Source organism: Pteropus medius, unplaced genomic scaffold (genome assembly GCF_902729225.1).
Source record: "Pteropus medius unplaced genomic scaffold, Ma_sr-lr_union100, whole genome shotgun sequence".
Taxonomy (NCBI): Eukaryota; Metazoa; Chordata; class Mammalia; order Chiroptera; family Pteropodidae; genus Pteropus; species Pteropus medius.
The window spans coordinates 3,477,590-3,497,094 of record NW_024342467.1 but is presented as its reverse complement, the minus strand read 5'-3'; positions in this window follow the sequence as shown (position 1 = coordinate 3,497,094).

Sequence of the window (19,505 nt, the reverse complement as noted above, 5' to 3'; positions counted from 1 at the left end):
ATTGAGTGGGTCTAACACAATTTTTTTGTTAACACTGTTTTCCAAACTACTTTCTAAAATTCTCTCAAGATGTTTCAAATTATGAGAGGAGGAGGAGAGTGATCTGGATCAAACAAAGCTAAAACAGTTGTTAAAGTATCTTAGCTGCAGGATTCCTCAGAGTGTTTAATAACACAGATTCAAGTTGTGAATTTTCAAAAGTGGAATCTTTTATAATATATTTACATAACAAAATAACCATTGGATTATTCATTTGATAAAACCCTATTAAGCTTCTGAATTACTTAAATTCCAGGGTATGTACCTGGAAAAACTGATTTGATCATCTCCCTACTATTGAGTTTTTAGACTGTTTTAATTTTATTAATTATTATTAATAATTCTTTGATAATCATTTTCAGATACTCATTTTTAAGCATTTTTTTCTGATTATTTCCTTTAAATTTTGAGACAGAGTTGCTGGCCTATTCACATATTTAAGAATTTTTTTACATATCACCGATTTGCCCCTAAAGATTTTATCAATTTACATACAGTACTTTCTATGACTATTTTCCCCCAAGTTAAACCAATACTTGTTATTAACATGCCTTAAATTAACTTTTTTTCCCCACCTTAATTTTTACCAGTTTAGTCAAAAGGCTTACCTCTAAATGATTTTTGGTAATCCTTTCTCTAATAGACCACTTCAGCCTGGGGTTATAGACATGGCATAAGAAAAAAATTAATTTATGGAGTCTCACAAACTATTATTCCCTCTTCCCCTGTCTCAACCCCCATCACCATCACAAGTGCTCTGTTTTGTAAATTTAATTTCTAAGTCACAGCAGGAAAGCCACACATGAAGTTACACTGGTCTAACTTATCTAAGTAAATGGCACCATGGTGACATTACAAAAATTCAAATTCGAATTCAAATACTGAAGGTTTTCAGAACTCCTAATATCTACCTGGCAATTGTACTTGCTCTACAAATAGTGCTGGAACTAACAGTTACTCTAACAGTGAATCTCAAGGAAGAAGTTAATTCCCCAGCCAAAACTTTCCAATTATTCAAGAAAAGCCAATACTATGAAAGAGAGACAACAAACTAAGAGTGGGAAACTTTTGTCTAATAAGACATCAGTAATAAAGCAATTAAAAATAGAATTTTAAAATTTTAAAATAGTAAACATAAAAAGAATATACAGTAGAAAGAATAAACAAAAATAAAACCTGATATTTTCAAAAGGGAAGAATAAAATAGGCAGATCTAATAAAGTAAAGAGAGGGGGCACAAGTAAATTCAATATAACATTTGAAGATACAGTAGTCCCCCCTTATCCATTAGAGAGATATGTCCCAAGACCCCCAGTGGATGCTTGAAACCACAGATAGTACTAAATCCTATACTGTATATACTATGATCTTTCCTATACCTACCTACCTATATATAGTTTAATTTTTTAATTAGGCATAGTAACTAATAATAAAAAAAGAACAGTTATAACAATACACTATAAAAACCGTTATGTGACTGTGGTCTCTCTCTCTCAAAATATCTTATTGTACTGTACTCACCTTTTCACTTAAAGGAAGCGATTTCCAGCTTCTCTTTTTCATATCTAAATTGCCAGCATCACTACTCTTGGCAGTTTAGGGCCCTTATTGCATAGAATAAGATTACAAAACACAAGCACTGTGATACTGCTATAGTCAATCTGATAACCTAGCTGGCTACTAAGTGTGTGGATACCCAAAGAGATGATCCATGTCAGGGGAGGATGTAAATGGAACAGGATAACTTGAGATTTCATCACACTACTCAGAACAGCATAAAATTTAAAATTTATAAATTATCTTTGGAATTTTCCATTTAATATTTTCAGACTGCAGTTGACCACAGGTAACTGAAACCATGGAAAGCAAAATCGAGGATAAGGGGAACTATTGTATAAAGAAAACAATAAAATCTTAAAAACTATAAGATAATAATACAAACAATTCCATAACAATAAAATTAGATGAAATAATTAGCTAAGAAAATATAAAATTAACAAAATTGACTCAAAAAGATGATTAGACTTGTACCATGTCAGAAACTGAACCAATAGGCAAATATCGACTCATCATAATAAGCACCATGCCCACAGGTTTACTCAAACTATAAGAAAAAAAATTAATTCTTACTTTATAAAATTGTTTCAAATTATAGAAAAAGAGAAAAATCTATCCAGAGCTTTATTTTATAAAGTTTTTCTAAAACTGAAACCAAAAATCAAAGACTGCATAGGATTATAAACAGAAATCCAAAAATCCTGATTAAAATATTAGCAAACTAAATACAACAACATAGAAACAAATTAATATATCATGACTATTTACAGTTTAGTCATAGAATGGAAAGATAGTTTAGCATGACAAAATTTATTACCATAATTGCTACATTAAAGTTTTAAAGAAGCGATTATTTTTGTCAGAAGTTGATAGAAAAAAACATAAAAAGTTTCAATGTCCATTTTATAAATCAAGAAAAACTTAGCAAACCATGAATAATAGAATATGGTATCCCATTAAAAACCTGAAGCAAATATTAGAGATAATAGCAATGTAGTAAAAACATTTTGTTTACTATCATGAGCAACACAAATTTGTCACCACTTAGAAATTCTTAAAATGTTCAGAATAGCTCAGAGTGAAGGGGATGCACTCTTACACATTTTATGTGATAGAGCAGCTGAGGAGGAGAAATCTGGCAGTGTCTGTAAAAATATGAAAGTGTGCTCACTGTATAACTTGGCAGCTCTCTGTATAAACTCTTACTAATACTTACGCATAGAATAAAAAGGTCTGTATATAGATGTAAATTCCAACATTGTTTATAATTAAGAGTTGGAAATAATCTAAATGTCCATAAATAGAAGAATTGTTAAATAAATGATAGATTACTATATTACTAACATAGAAAAATCTTCAAGGCTTTTAGTTGGGGAAAAAATAAAAAGCAAATAGCAGAAAATTATGTACACTATGACATAATATAAATGTATAATCACGATATTGTACACCTGAAACTAATGTAATATTGTATGTCAACTGTAATTAAAATTTAAAAAAAATAATTAACTAAAATTTTTAAAAGAATAGCAAATACTATCATTTTTGTAGGCATGTGTATATGTATGTCTATGCCTACAAATAGTTCTGCAAGAGTCCCCGTCAAACTGATAAGAGCTGTGATACTGCTATAGTCAATCTGATAACCTAGCTGATAACGTAATCTGATAACGTAATGATGGATGTAGTCATGAAGGAGTTTAGCTTCATCTGCAATGATTGAGTAAGCTGATATTGATATAGTATATATGCAATTAGACACAAACGTAAACATTTTTTAATTTTAGAAGCCAATAAATAATATTTTCCCAAATTAAAAAAATATATATATTAAATTTGCTACTTGAATTTTTAAGAGAATGTTTCCACTATGACAGTAATCCCCAGTTTCTTAGAAAGACACTAGACTTGTGATGAGAACAGAATTGGCCCTACGACAAACACACTAGATACTAGATGAGACCAGAACAGCCTTAAAACAAATGAAAACAAACAATTACCAAAAAACTCAGGAAACCGATTACATCCCAGGCTTTTCCTTTATGGTATGAATTCTAGATTCTTTTGTATTGATAAATGCTTCCTTCATGCACAGCTACTATGGGTTCCCCAAATCTTCCACGGAAAAACCATAAGAATTGTAGCCCTCTCAGTCACCACACATCTTCTTCTTAGCCCAGAGGCAGAAGCAGGGTCTCTAAGGCAATGTGGGTGAGCAGACTAGCACCAAAAGTCTATGGAAGAAAGAAAGAGAGCTATAATCCTACCATTCCATTACCAATGCTTGAGCTGCAAGCCAGGAGGCCAAAGTTCTAGTTCCCGCTTGGCCATGTTACTTGGTCAAGTCGTGAAGTTTATTTTTCTCATTTGGAAAATAGAGAAGCTAGATCTATCAGCTCCTTTCCATTTCTATTATTTGGTGACTCTAATTTTAACTGGTCGGCATGTACCTAGAATTACCATTATTCCTTAAAATATCTTGGGCCAACATCTATAATGATAACCTCTATGCCTCCCCTCAAAAACTCTATCCTTTGAGACATTAATCAGTAATAAAATTGCTAAATGTATGGAAGTTGTTACAAAAACTCTATCATTGCAGACAAATGGAATTAGAAAGTAAAATAGGAATAAGGGATAGCATAGGCATTATTTGTATAACTACTCAACCAGAAGCAGCAGGGATATTGTGCTTACATGACCCCAATATTTCTTCCTTTATAAAGACTATTTGTATGAAAGCAAAAGTTTCTCAGCAATTTTGTTAAAAAGCCCTTCGTGGATTTCTCAGAAAGTATTTTTAAACAAGAGCGTGAGTTATTTAACTCTAAGTATAGCTGGCTTTACTCACTGGCAAAGAGAGGGGTTGGCTTCATGGAGGGCAAGAACTTACCTGTCCTAAAATAATGCTTTCAAGGGCTTGTCATGGAACAACTTCCCCTCTTTCCTGGCTCCAAATTGCCTTTCCCAGATTCAGGTCATGGCAAAAAATTCAGGTCAAGAAAATCAGTGAGAGCAACTGGCAATCAAGCATAGTAAGATGAGTGAGCGCATGAAGCAGCATTGAAATAATTCTTAAGGTGTTAGAGAACACATGGAATGCTGAACAGGAAGTGAAGGGTCCCTCAGGAACATCAGGCAGACAACCTGGGGACAACGGGAAAGTACTAGGAAAAGAGAGGTAGGATAGAATGGAGCACTCAAGGGTAAACACTTGGCAAGCTGGGGTGGACTGGAGAAGAGGCCAAGGCACCTCAACTCAGGGTTAAACTCTTGCCAGAGGCTGTAATTAATTTTAATCATTTCAAAAGGTATTTTGGTAAATTACTTTTTGGTATTTGCTTCACTTCTCATGAGTAGTGCTGATTCATCAAGATGAATTCCACTCCTGGAGTTTTCTGATTTTTTTTTTTTCTCCTAAATGAACAAGTTAACATCGTGCAAAAGAGCTTAATATCTAAAAATAATCCCCCTACTGAAAGAAAGTAGCACAAGCTTGCGAAAGTCCACACTAGCTGCGATAATTGCATCGTATTTTCTAGTATTTTGAGCATAATTACCAGCTCCACCTCACTCTGCCTCTGTGACAGCCAGAGGGAAACAAATTATAGCAAAATCACTCCCAGTAGTTATAATGGATGTAAAAGCAGAATGGAAACTTCATGACTAATCACGCACCCCTCTCCCCAATTTTAGATGATTAGACAGATGAGGTGTGTGTTGGGAGGCAGGGAGAAAAGGGAAGAGAGAGAGAGATCAGAGAGAGGTGTGTTTATCTAAGCTTATTGAAATTTGAAATACTGGACCAAAATTTGGGGGGGTGAGTTGCTATCAAGAACTGAGAGAATGAGAGAATATCTATTTATGACTGAATGCTAAGCAAGATTCATGATGGAATGCTGCTGTTGGTTCAGTGTCTTGTATTCTCTGGAGAGTCATTTGAAATCCACACAGACAACTGGACTTGAATGATTTACATAATATCACATGAATCCTATTGTCTCTGAGGGTAAAATTTGATGCATTCAACATAAAGTCATTTTTGTGGAATTGCTACATCAAAAATATCTATTGAAGTTATTTTAAATGGTCTGGCCACGGATGATTTTCATTGACCACATTTAAGTTATATATATTAAACTTCATTTAATATTTTTCCCCAATACTACTTTTGCATAATTCAAATGTCAGTAAGCCTCTTTCTTTAAAATTTGCCACCTTAAGTTCCACTAATCCCCAGTATCAATGCTGCTCCCAACAGAAAGGAAAAAAATATTAAAATTCAATTAATAGACATACATTTCCTTTAAAAAGATTCGTTGCCCTTTCTGTATGCACAAACTTGGACTTTTTAAAATCTCCATGTCAAAAAGGCTTAATTCTTTGTATCTGAATTTAAGAGTTTGAATCATAAACTCAGGAAAAAAAACAAAGATAAGGACAACAAAGTAAATGTACCTTCCCAAAGCAGTTAAAATGACATTTATTTTCACTTCTACTTTTGCTTCCTATAAAATTTTCTTATTATCATTTGAGCTGACAAAACATTCTGTATTGTGGGTTCAATAGAGGAATAGCCAAATGAGTTATTCCAAGCACCAAAACACATAAGTGACTTAGAAAGAAAGGGGTTCCATTCCTGCTGTCCTCCAAGTCCTTCTGTGTTCTTAGACTTTCTAAACTTCACAAAATAAATATGTTACAACCTGTTCTCCAAACTACTTTTTTAATGAATGGATTTGATACAGGATACAACATGATACATAAAGCCTAAATGTTATTCCTGTGGACCTTTTATTGATTCACCCTATGTCAAATCTAACTGCAGTCCTATAGAGAGAATTAAAGGCCTCAGTTGATCCCAAGAGGTCAACTTCCATGCCAAGTACAATTTACATATGTTCAAATTATACAGATACCTGCATGCAAAAAAAGAAAAAAAAAAGAAAAAAGAAAGAAAGAAAGAAATTAGACATCTACCTCGCGCTATTCTGAAAAATTAACTCAAAGTGGATCATAGACTTAACTGTAAGAACTAAAACTATACATGATATTAAAAGCACAAGTGGCAAAAGGCAAAGTAGATAAATTGGACTTCGTCAAATTTAAAAACTTTTTTTCTGCAAATGATATCATGAAGAAAGAGAAAAACACCACACAGAAGATATTTATAAATCAATCTGATAAGAGTCTAGTATCCAAAAAATACAAAGAACGCTTACAACTTAATAATAAAAAAGACAAACATCACTATTAAAATGAGGAATTAATTTTAATGGGTATTTCTCCCCAAAAGATATAGAAATAGCAAAGAGCATGAAAAGATGTTCAACATCACTTGTCACTAGGAAAATAAATCAAAAGTACAATGAGATATCATTTCACAACCACTAGGATGGCTATAATAAAAAATACAGACAAATTTTTCATGAGGAAGTAGAGAAGTTGGAACTCACATATTGCTGGTTGAGAATGTAAAATAGTACAGCAGTTCCTAAAAATGTTAAACATAGAGTTATTACATGATCCAACAATTCAAATCCTAGATAATAAACCCAAGGAAATTGAAAACATATGTTCACATAAAGACTTGTACATGAAAGTTCATTGCAGCATTATTCATAATAGCCAAAAAGCTGAAACAACCCAAATGTCCAAAAATTGGTAAATGAATAAACAGAAGATGATATATTTATAGCTATACAATGAAATATTATTTGTCAACAGAAAGGAATGAAGCATTAAAACATGTTATGTGAATCAACCTCAAAAAGATTATACAAATGAAAGAGGCCAGTCACAAATGGCCATACACTACATGATTTCATTCATATGAAATGTCCAGAATTAGCAAACCTATAAAAACGGAAAGTAGATTGGTGGTTTTCTAGCGCTGGGCAGCAGTAGGGGAAAGGAGAAAAGAAGGGAGTTAGTGCAAAGTGTTAGCTAAAGTGTATAATCTTTTCGGGGCAGATGATAAAATGTTCTAAAATTTGATTTGGCAATGGTTGCACAATTATGTAAATATATTAAAAAGCACTGAATTGTGCATGTTAAATTATGAAGTATATACATATAAATTGTATCTCAATGAAGCTTTAAGAAAAAAAGCATGCATTAAAAAAAGTACAGAAAAAACTACACCTTCATGCCCTGCCTCTATAGCTTACATTCTAATACCATATTCTCCATCATATAATGTTACCTACATGAAATTCAATACAATTATATATCTGGTATCTCTAAAACTTTTTTACTTCATCATACACAAATTATTATACTATTCAATTACCAAGCAGAACTAAACTCATTTGCTATGGGAAGGGGAAAAACGCCACATTTGTTTCTAAATTATGTATCACGAATGTTGTTGGAGGGGAAGTAAAAGAAGACTAATGATGCTATAAGCCAGGGGGTATTATGATTTAAGTTACTGTGGTGGTCTTTTTAAATCTCTGTAGTTGCATCCTGCAGAGAATTGGGGCTGAGTTAGTAGCGGACACGTTTGAAATACACTAATCCAGTCCTTCATAAATGTGTACTGATCACCTTGATTGTACCAGTTAACACACAGTCATGGCCAAGACCACAACTGGACCCAGATATGTCTGCATGGCTGATAGATTATTGCTTTGGCCCCACAGGGAAGTGAGGAGCTTTGTGGAAAAAATCCAAAGGGATTTTTATGTAGTTAAAATGCACATTAAAATATAACAGTGCTTCAGTCCACCAGATTGGCCCAATAATCAAGTGTTGATCAGAAGGGCAGAACAAAGTACTTTGTGGTCTCTGTCACTTTAATTTCCTGCCAGTCCCAGCTCCTAGGGATTTATTCTTGACATCTGTAACAGAGAGTAGACTATAAGTAAAAACTGAAGAAAATGGATCTCTTCACTAAGAGATCTGGTCTCACCTGATATTCTGGTCTTATACTTTTACTTTCCTCATCCATGTATTTTTACCCCCCAAAATGAAGTGTAGAACAGTAGGGACAGCACACCATCAATTGTATAAAAAGTAAATTTATTTATTTTGTATTTGCATATATATGTGTGTGTGTGTGTGTGTGTGTGTATAAAATAACTCTAAAAGGATTAAATATTACTCACATGAAGGAATTTTAGCATCTGGGGGTGGGAGGAAGGTTTTTTGCACTTTTCTTTTGTATATCTTTTGTACTTTAGATTTTTCTGAACCATACGGACATATTATCTATTTAAAAATAAAATTAAAACTAAAAAAGTACTATATATATACCCATATATACATAATATAGGGAATATATATACAAATATACATAAATACATGCATGCATTTTTGTATATATATGTGAGTATGTGTAAGTTTGTGTGTGTGTTTGTATGTCTCTTGGAATAACTCTGTGTACCTGAAAAACACGAAACAATCAACTGAAAAATTATTAGACATCATAAGAGAACTTACTAATGTGGCTATCTTTAAAAAATTAGTTCTCAAAAATAGTTTTCCTATATTAAAACTTATATACATGTGATCCAAAAGAAGAAATGCAACCATTTGAAAAAGAAACACAACTATAAATTTAATAGAAATAAACAAAGAATATATTCTGAAACAGAACCTAGGTAAAAATAACTTGAAAATTCTAAGAAATAAATAGAAATACATCTTGTTCTTAGACATAAAGACACAATATTGTAAAGATGGCAGATCTCCCTGAATTAACGCATAAATTTAATGTGATTACCAACAAAAATACAAATAAAATTTTATATTTTGGAACTTGATAAGAATTCTGTGGAGAAAATAAAAAATAAAGATGAAAATATAGGCATGTTGGGATAGCTAGAATGGACATGAAAGAAAAGAGAGTGGTGATGAAGAACTAGCCCCTTATGTAGTTAAAACACACATTAAAATATAGCAGTGCTTCAGGAACAAACATATCATCAGGTTAGAATCCAAAAATACAGCCGAAGGTATGTGATAATTTTGTTTATGATAAGGGTGGCTTTATGAATCAGCTGGCAAAGGCCAGAAAAATAAATGGTGTACTAAGAAAATTAGCTAGTCATTTGTGGGAGGAAATGTAGAGCCTTAAATAAATTCAAAATATATTATACATTTTAAAATAAATATGAAACCAGAGCTACGTTATTAAAACAATGGACACTTAGGAAAAAAATTTGGAAAGAGAATAGTGTCTCTAAAATGATATAAAATCCAAAGCCCTATAAAAGAAATGAATATAGTAGACTCATTTTCATAAACGTTACAAATCTCCATATGCCAAGAAATTTAATTGACAAAGTCAAAAGATGAATAAAACACTGGGAGAGTTTGTTTACAACAAAAGTAAATATGCTTTAATCATCTTAATATACAATTCCAACAATCCACCAGAAAAATAGGCAAATAGACACACTGACTCAAAACAGAAAAAAGAAAGATAAATAGGTTATATATGACTGTAAAACAGAAATGAAATGCAATTTTTACATTTTAATGTGGCAATGATGAAAAATATTGATAATACATTGTGTTGGAAAAAGTGTAGAAAAATGAGAACTATCATTTCTGTTTTGAGTGAAAATGGTGCAGCCTCTTTGAAGGATAATTTGTCAATATCTATATTAGCTACTGAAATTCTAAATACAAACATCTCATTCAAAATTTCTATAGAGGAATACTTACATGTAGGCAAAAACACAAGTTGAAATTATTCATTTCAGAATCTGCTAAACTTAATATTAGATAAAATATGGATGTACACTGATACAAAATTAAGTAAATAAATTAATACTATACCACTGTTAAAAATAGTAAAATAGATCCAAGAGTGCTATGAAGAATAATCTCCAAAATTAAATGTTAAGTAAAAATGGCATTATATATATATATATATATACATTTTTATACGTATATATACATCATGTATAATTCCATTTATGTAAAGATATTTTTAATATATTTTTACAATTATGTCATTTATATATTTTACACATGTGAAAAATTCTGAGAAAATGCTCCAGAAATCATTAGTAGTGGTTGCCTCTGCAAATGGGAAGAGGTTGGAAGGTAGGGAAGTAGGGAGTGGGGGAGACTTTCTTTTTATTGTACTCATTTGTACAATTTGCATGTTTTTACCAAATACATGTATATTTTTAATTAAAAGAACAATTTAAACATAAATTACTTATTATTCTGATGTGTAATAATATATACAATATTCAGCAAAGAAATCTTAATTCCTTTCTACTGTAGGAATCTTCTTAGAGACAGTCATTGGCAACTCACAACCTGCCATTCGAGATAACTTCTGACCATTGATCTGCTTTTATCTAAGGGATTTTAAAGGTGTGTGTAAGAAGGAAAGAGATATGATCTTTTACTGTCAGTTTCTACGACCTCAAAGGGCAGACTGAAAGGATGCTGCAACTACGTAGGCATACCATACAGCAGATAATAGGAGGACATTGACAGAAACATGCTACTAGGTTTCTGATTGTTTAAACAGTTGTTACCCAAGAAGAGCCCATTCTGCAAAACAGCTAACGTGGAACAATTCTGGACTTGCATTTGTCGCTGTTATTCATATTTAGCTGGGAAATAACAGGACACACAAAAACACAATGCCCCTTTGTCTGTACTTATCCTACAATCATGTATGCCTAATGAGTTAAACTATAATTTGAACTATGCCTTGTAAGCTGTGAGACCTAAATTTAGGTGATGAGATAATCTTGGTCTCAAATCAAAGTTCAAAGTCCATGTCCATGTTCAAAGGAAAAAAAAGATTCCCCAGTGCTTTTCCCCAGGCTATTTTGTAAGAGCGGAACCATTAGAAGCATCCCTTCTTGACACTTTTGGTACAACATATTTGTCTTTGCCTCCTTAGAGCTGAACAATCAATAGTTTTTGAAATTACTAAGGAGACACCTTCTGATATTAGACCCCTGCTCAACAGAACACCAAGAAAGTCTCAAAGTATCCTAATTAAAACAATATGTTTATTATATGGGGAAAAAAAAACCCAGCAACAACATTTATCTTTGAGAATATAAAATGGAATGCCAAGATTAGAGTAGCAGAAGTATGTATTTTTGTGGTATACTCTTTTACCTTTTTAAGTGGAGATATATATATATATATTTAGAAATAATAACAATAGTGGGCTTTTTGAACATTATAACAAGTCATTGTTGTGGTAAATGAGGTCGAAAGCTACCATACTGATCTTTGTGCTTCTGTTTCTTTTACATGCCTCTTTGCTTCTTGATGGTTCCATTCCTACACTGTTTAATTGTGAGAGAAGGTAATTTTTAGGAGGGTTAACTTAGAAATACATTTTATTTTACACTCACTCACACAGCACACAATATCTGATTTATTATCATATCCCTCATTGCCTCACAAATTAGGTATCCATTACATGTTCTGAATATTAGATAAATTAATGATTCGGTCATCTCAATATTGGTCCATGAAGAGCCTAACGGTTAACATTTATTCATAAAATATTTAGTATAAAAAACTTATCATCTCTACCATTATCAATATTAAAAAATAATTTCTTATAATTTTTACATGAGCTGATATTAATTATTTTAATCAAATATCTTTGAGATTCTGTTGAAAGCTATAAACCCAATGCTAGGGAGGGGGAGTATATAAATGTATTTATACACAATTTTGTATATATCAGGGCATTCACAGGGTATATCAAGTCTTCCTATGGATCACTTTGGTCTCAGTAAAACCCAGATTAAGACCATTTATTTATACCGAATCTCTGTGTACCACAAAATGCCCATCTCAAGTCAAAATATGTAAGTTCTTCTTAAAGATGTTGTTAAAGAATTTTTAAACTTCTGAATATAACATGTTATCAACCACAAATAAGTCTACATGAAGACTGATTTTAAAAGAGAATCAAATAAGGGAAACAATGAGCTCTTCCTCAATAAATATAAAGTGAAGAATTTTTTTGTGGGAAGGTAATCAAATAGTTTTGAGAAATATTCAGTAGAAGAGTGATTAAGATCATCTTGTTTTAACAAGTATTATGTTGTCTTATAAAACAAACATTTCTAAAGAGCCACGTAAAACTAATCTTTTCTCTTTGGATTATCTTGTATTATTTATTATACAGTAAGATTGCTAATTCTTTCCTTTTATGTTCACATATGTGCCCAAACTGCACTTATTTGCTCTACAAATGCAAGCTTAGTGAGTGGAAAAATTTGTATATCCGTCATTAGACTTTTGTACTCTAGTTTAATGCAATACCAGGCAAAAAGCGAAAATCTAAAACATTGCCAGTTCTGTAAAATATGTACTGATTTAAGTTTATTATTATATTAACAGATGAGACTATTGCCAGGGAGGAACAATCTATCTCTTGAAACAATTGCTGTCAAATGAATTATATGAAGTAAAAAGTTATTTAAAGTTCAAATCAGAACAAAGTTTTCAAGACCTGGGAGGAGAATAAATTGGTATTTTCAATGTTGCCTTGCCATATTCATCGATCTTTTGATAAAGGAAAAAATACCTAGAAAGTTAAAATACAAAAGTCTTTCTTTGGCTGAATGAGGTTTTTTTTTTTTTTGGACCCTATTTTTATACAAAAATAAATTTTGCTGAAGGCTAGGCCTAATAAGAACTTCCACATCCTATCATTGGCCAATTTCGTGTCTGGGCCAAGTGTGGCCTTACATCAATTCAACCAACATCCCAGGCTCCTAAACACTCCTGAAGTTCCTGCCAGTATCAAGTGCCACCTCATTAAATCTCTCCAAGACTAAATCTAAAGAAACCATAGGCAACAGGGAGAGAAGACTCACAGCATTGCCAAACGATATCTTAATAGTGTTTGTTTCATTTCCAATTGTCTGAGTGGGACTTTTCCACTGTCTAGTGAAAGGGGCTTGAGGGAACTCTATACCTCAGACACAACATGACTTCAGAGAGATTAAAGGGAAATTCATTATAGTTAAGGGCATGATTGTAAAGAAAAATCTAAGTTTATTTTAACAAATTTGTTTGAATAGCTGCATGAAAGTATACTCCGCACATTTGTATTCATCCTGCAATCTTTCCTCATCTTTCTCTTCTGTTTTTGAATTCTGCTCCCCAAGCAACACTGATTAAGCATTAAGCAAGATCATAGAGGAGGTTTAAACAATGATGATTATTATTCAGAGACACTTCAAGTCAAAACATGTTCTAGAAAACACAGTATAAATTTTGGAACTCTAGTATACAAACATTCTTAACTTGCATTACAGGAATTAGTCTTCTCCAATTCCACTCTGTTTACTGGTGTATAAATCAGGTTCCAACAGGAAACAGATGGTGCACTCAAACTAGGATAATTTGAGGAGGGTTTATTTACAAAGGGACTATTTGCAGAGGTCTGGGTGTAAGAGCATCACAAGGAGTAATGCAAGAATGCTGAGCTGGTTACATGTTAACACTTCTAGGTCCATGAAGACATGAGAAAGAGCAGTCATTAGAACAGGAAGGAGAAAGTGCAGAGATGTTCACCATGAAAGGATGGTGGATCTTCCAAGGAGAGTAGAGCCAGTCCTAGGGCATCTGGCAGGGAGGTCACTCTTTTCTTCCCCTGTTCTACAATCCAATAGAAAGCGTTGAGAGAATGGAAGATTTTATGGACTGTCACCAGTGCCACTCTAGGAAACTTCTCCACAAGTATCAAGAAGATTAAATACTTCTGGATCTCCTGCAGGGGTTCCTCAGTGGTAAACCTAACCAAGCACTAGAAGGCACAAGAGCCAGTTGAGAAAGTATAAATGAATCAACTTCCTGGGGCAAAGATCAAGATATGAAAAAGAAGGCCTAATAAGATGTCCAACACACATGATTAAATTCCCATGCCTATGCATGCTCCTTAACTCACAACTATACTTACACATATAACTTGAAAACCTTCCAGGAAAGAATTTTCTCTGGAAATTGGCACTTTATTAATGCCTTTCATGCTCAAAATTTCCACCATCAGATACTTCAGAGATTTAATACTGCTGATAATCTATAAATGTTGGGTAGCGTTGATTGTGAGTTGGAAAGGAAAAAGGGGAACACTTTTGAATAGTAGCCCTTTTATATATCTTATCTCATTTAATCTTAAAAAATGATCCTATGAGTTATAAATTATTATCCACATTTTACAGATAAAGTGAGACTCAAATAGTTTAAATAATTTGTCCAAAGCCCCATGGAAACTGCAAAGTAAACCACTGAACTCAGGCTTGTTTAATTCTAAGGCCCACTCAGCTCATCTCTCACTGCATTGCTATTGTTAACCGACTGCACTTGAGCACTTCGACCCAAAAGAGTTTAACATTTTCCTAGCAGAAGGTAGGAAAAGCAAGAGTCAAGTAGAGATATAAAAGGGGAAGATTAGTTAGTTGCACAGGGTCCAATGTCTATCTAGAAATATTAAAGGCAGAATCCTGGAAGTCAAGGGAATAGGGTGGTTATGGAGGGGCTGGATGTATAGGGTGAAAGGAAAGTAGAAAATCTCTGAATTTTTCTCATTCCTCTATCTTTCTGAGACAGCTCTGTCACTTTTTAGTGCCCACGGACTTTGCACCTGAGGTCTACACCTTTCCACAAAGGAAGCATTTTATTATGTCTACAACGATACAATGCCTCGCCCATAATAATTTCACCAGCCTCACACCTTCCCCTGACCCTAGTTGCTGTAAGGCAGCAGTGTGTAATGGTCAATTGATAGTAGGCTCCCTGAAATTACCCTGAGGGCCAATGACTATCTCTGTTGTGCCTGCCTTTGTACACGTGTGCTATAAAATTAAAATTACGCCTACCCAGGTAGGCGGATGTTGTTGCCACTGAGCTTACATCTCGATAGGACTAAATGAGTCAGTGACTCTAAGCAGACATGATGATATCACAAGAAATCATAAAGGGAATGTGCTATCTGACTCGGGATTCGTTTGTCTAAAGAACAAACAGATGAGCCCAAATATGTGCAAGTCCTACTTTGCTTTGAGAAGTAAGAAAGAATGGGTTCAGACTCCAAACAAGAAAATCCAAACATCTCTGTTTTTCCCCATAGGCAAAAATGGACAACCGGAAGTGACTAGTGAAAAAGATTATGGAGTTGTACTCTTTTCTCTTTAAGAAAAAAAAAAAAAGATGGACTCAATGCCCCGCTAAAGTCATTCAATAGTTTCTTTTTGAGAATAGAGCTAGAAACCTCTATAAACAGAACACAAAGAAATAACTTCCAGGGCTGGGCAGCCACTCCCTGAGTCAATGGGGAATCACCAGCAGTACTTTTATTTTTGACTCAAATTCCACAGTTGTCTTAAGGCCTAACATTCCCCCTGGCTTCTTCAATTTCCACACTAGATTCTACAGAACTTATTTGCAAATGATTTGTTTACCCAGCTAGCCTTCTTGCCTGAGCTATGAAATCATTTCAGACAGCTAACTGGATAAAGAGCTTAAAATAGGGTGGCCTTTATGCTTTATCAGCTTAAAATTGCCAACCAGCAGCCAATTTGGGCTTCGGATAAATGCAGAAATGTTTTTGAGCTATTTATATTTTCTTTGCCATCCACAGAATAATTTAATTCAGCACTAACTTAAATAAGGAGACTATTTAACTCATAGAATATTGTTTTTGATCAAATATCTAATGAGGACTCTTTAAATTACTCAAATGGTTCAAAAATTGATAATAGATAAATTGTTTGGAAATTAAGGGATAGTTCAAAAATACCTTCTCTCCATAAAATTCATATATGATCATAATATTGTGCAATATTTACATTATGATTCATATGTGGACATGCAAGAGTTCATGTGTCTATGTGATGAAACAGGACCCTGTCTACAAGTCGGGGACATGGGATGTGAACCATGTCTCTACCACAAGTTATCTGGGAGATTCTGGTAATGTCACTTAAAACCCCAGGCCTCAGAGTCCTTCTCTGCAAAATGAAAAGGTTGGACTAATGTATAGTTTTGAAATCATGAGCTGAAGAGTATTTGATAGTCTGAAGGGGCGACTCTGTAGCCATTGTTGGAGGTGGCATTTGGGCACCTACTCAACCCTTCACCACCACTACTATCACAGCAACTCCACATCTTCCACTTCTGTGTGAGATTTTGGTTGAAGATCACTTTCAAAATGTTGAAAAGCTTTGATTACAGTATATCTTTGATCTAATTCTAAGAATTTTTACTTCCATTGACATAAATTTTTATGTTAAAATCTAAACACATCTCTTTTTTTCCTCAGAGCATTATATGATTTCAAATACTTTCACACCTTTGCAGAGTAACTATTCTTTTCTCTGATATATTAAATATTAAAAAAAAAAAATCAGTGTGGCCCGCAAGATATAAGACAATGATAATCGTATTTTATTCCTCTGAAAATGGGCAAACCACTCTGCTCAGAGAGAGTCCTACAATTTTCCTTATATGAATGCTTTACTATTTATATCTGAACAGTGTGATAAAACCATTTAGGTCTTATCAAAGTTGAATAGGAACTAACTGACAACTGGCAGAATGACGTCTATCTTTGAAATGGCTGAATTATGTGATTGGTCTTTCAAAACACATAAACACACAAATACAACACACACACACACACACACACACACACACTATTCTTAGAAATATGTCCACATTTAGGCAACCCAAATTCCTCAATAGTCAAGAAAAACAGAGCAGGGATTCGGAAGTAGAGCCAGGATTAGGAAAGGGGTGTGATTTTTCTGGTTCATCTCTCTGAATTTAGAACAAAAATGAAAGAGGTCTGGACCTCATTCAGTTAAAGCCACCTTGGAGGCCCACACACATGTACATGTGCAGGTGGGGTCGGGTGGGGCAGGGAGAAGGATTTGAAGCCTAAATCCCTGGGGAAGAGCCCTGAGGAGTCATGGCTATGTGGTCAGTCCAAGAACTGCTGCAGTGAGAAGGACCCAAAGCCAAAAGAACCCAGGAGTCCAATCCTCAGATTGGAAATAAAGCAACTAGTAAACTGAAGATGAACATGTGAGAGCAAAGTGGGGCTGGAATCAAAGCACAGCGGAGGTAAAGGCTATTAGAAAGAGAATGTCCTAAACAGCTCATCTCACATGACATAATTTTCAGGGTTTGTCATATTTTCAAGGGACTAGAACTTATCCTTAAAGTGCACCACATATTGTAGGGATTATTTAAGGGTATATAATCTTGTGTGAGACAGGGGAACAGGGGCTTGGACGATGATGACAACATGGACAGACTTTCTTTTGCAATATAAGAATTTATGTTAAAATCCAAACATAGTTTTTTTCCTCAGAGCACTATATGGTTTCAATTACTTTCACATGGTAGTTAGTGCTTTGGATATCATAATAACTATATATTTTAATAATTTCATGACATTTCTTTGGCTAATAGATGTCCTTATATTACACAAAACTAGAGAAATTTGAAATTTTAAAGTACCTTGTAAGCTCTCAGTCCAATTATAATTCCATCCTCCATCAGTTTATACTATTTTTAATAACATATTTGTTTGAACTTTTTTCTTATCCATTTAAATATTTCACAAAACTTCAACGAATATATTGTTGATAAAATAATTATATTTTTCACAGAACAACACCAGAATTAAAAAGGTCTACTACTCCTTCCTTAAAATATACTTTTAAAGTAAGGGAATTTTGGTTTCAGCCAAAATCTGCAAATGACTAGACCTTAAATTTAAATAGAGTTTCTGCCCCCAAAGTATTTGAGAGGAATTTTGTCCTTAGAATTGAGTTTAATAAGCCTTTATTTTTGGCCTCCAAACAGTCTCATAAGTAAAAAGGAAGTCAGATTTACTATATTTCTCAACAATACACACACACACGCACACACGCACACACAAACACACACAAAGAACAGTTATGATTTTCATAAATTAAGATAGGCAATAGCAGGTTCTGATAATACACACAATTTACCTGAAGAGAAATGTCATTATTCTCACTTTCGTTAACAAAAGTTTTTGGGGAAAAGCCATAAATCACTTTGAGGTAAGAAAGGTAACAGGAAATTAGCTAGCAATTGAGTGGTCTATGTCATGAGTGGAGATAGTTTAATGTTTTGTTTGTACATGTTTTTTTCAACCTATGAAACAGAAGCAACCTGAATTTTTATCTACAAAACCACAGAAATGGTATTTTTCTCAATTGTTTTCATTCAAATGTAGGGAGAAATCATAGATTTTTCACAATAATGTAATTCCTCATATAGATATTAGAAATCCGACAACTCAAAAAGCCATCATCGTCTAGGTCATCACTGTTTTCACAGGAGGTACTCTTATTGTTTTGGAGGATGGAGGGACTAAATGTCCCTTGAGTTAAATTTCTCCTAGTATGTCAAGATCTAAACTAGACCTTGGACTACAGAAGAAACTAAACAGACCATCAAGAAACTTGTTGATATGTTACTTGTAGCATTTTAATAGTGATTGATGACCCTACTAGTCATGAATGCATTTGGGCTTTTAAGTATGTATTTTAAGCATAAAGGATTATGTAAATAGATTTCAGATTAGCAGTTTTATGACTGCTGATCATGAATGTTACATATTTTTTTCTGGCACTACTACTAAAGACAAGATGAATATCAGAAGCTCAAATCTATTAATTTAATTGATAACTCATATTTCAAAGTAAAAAATAATGGGGATATATAACTGTTGTAGGTGAGAGTTCCCGAGAAAAAAAATTAAGAAACAGAAATTTCAGTGCAAAATCTTATTGAGGAATGCTCTGGGAATGAATTCCCTTTAAGAGAGTCAAAGAAGTAAGACTGGGAAGAAGTTGAACTATGATGTAACAGAAGCTTCACCAGATCCCACAGGGTGCTATGGAGATGAAATGGCCTTT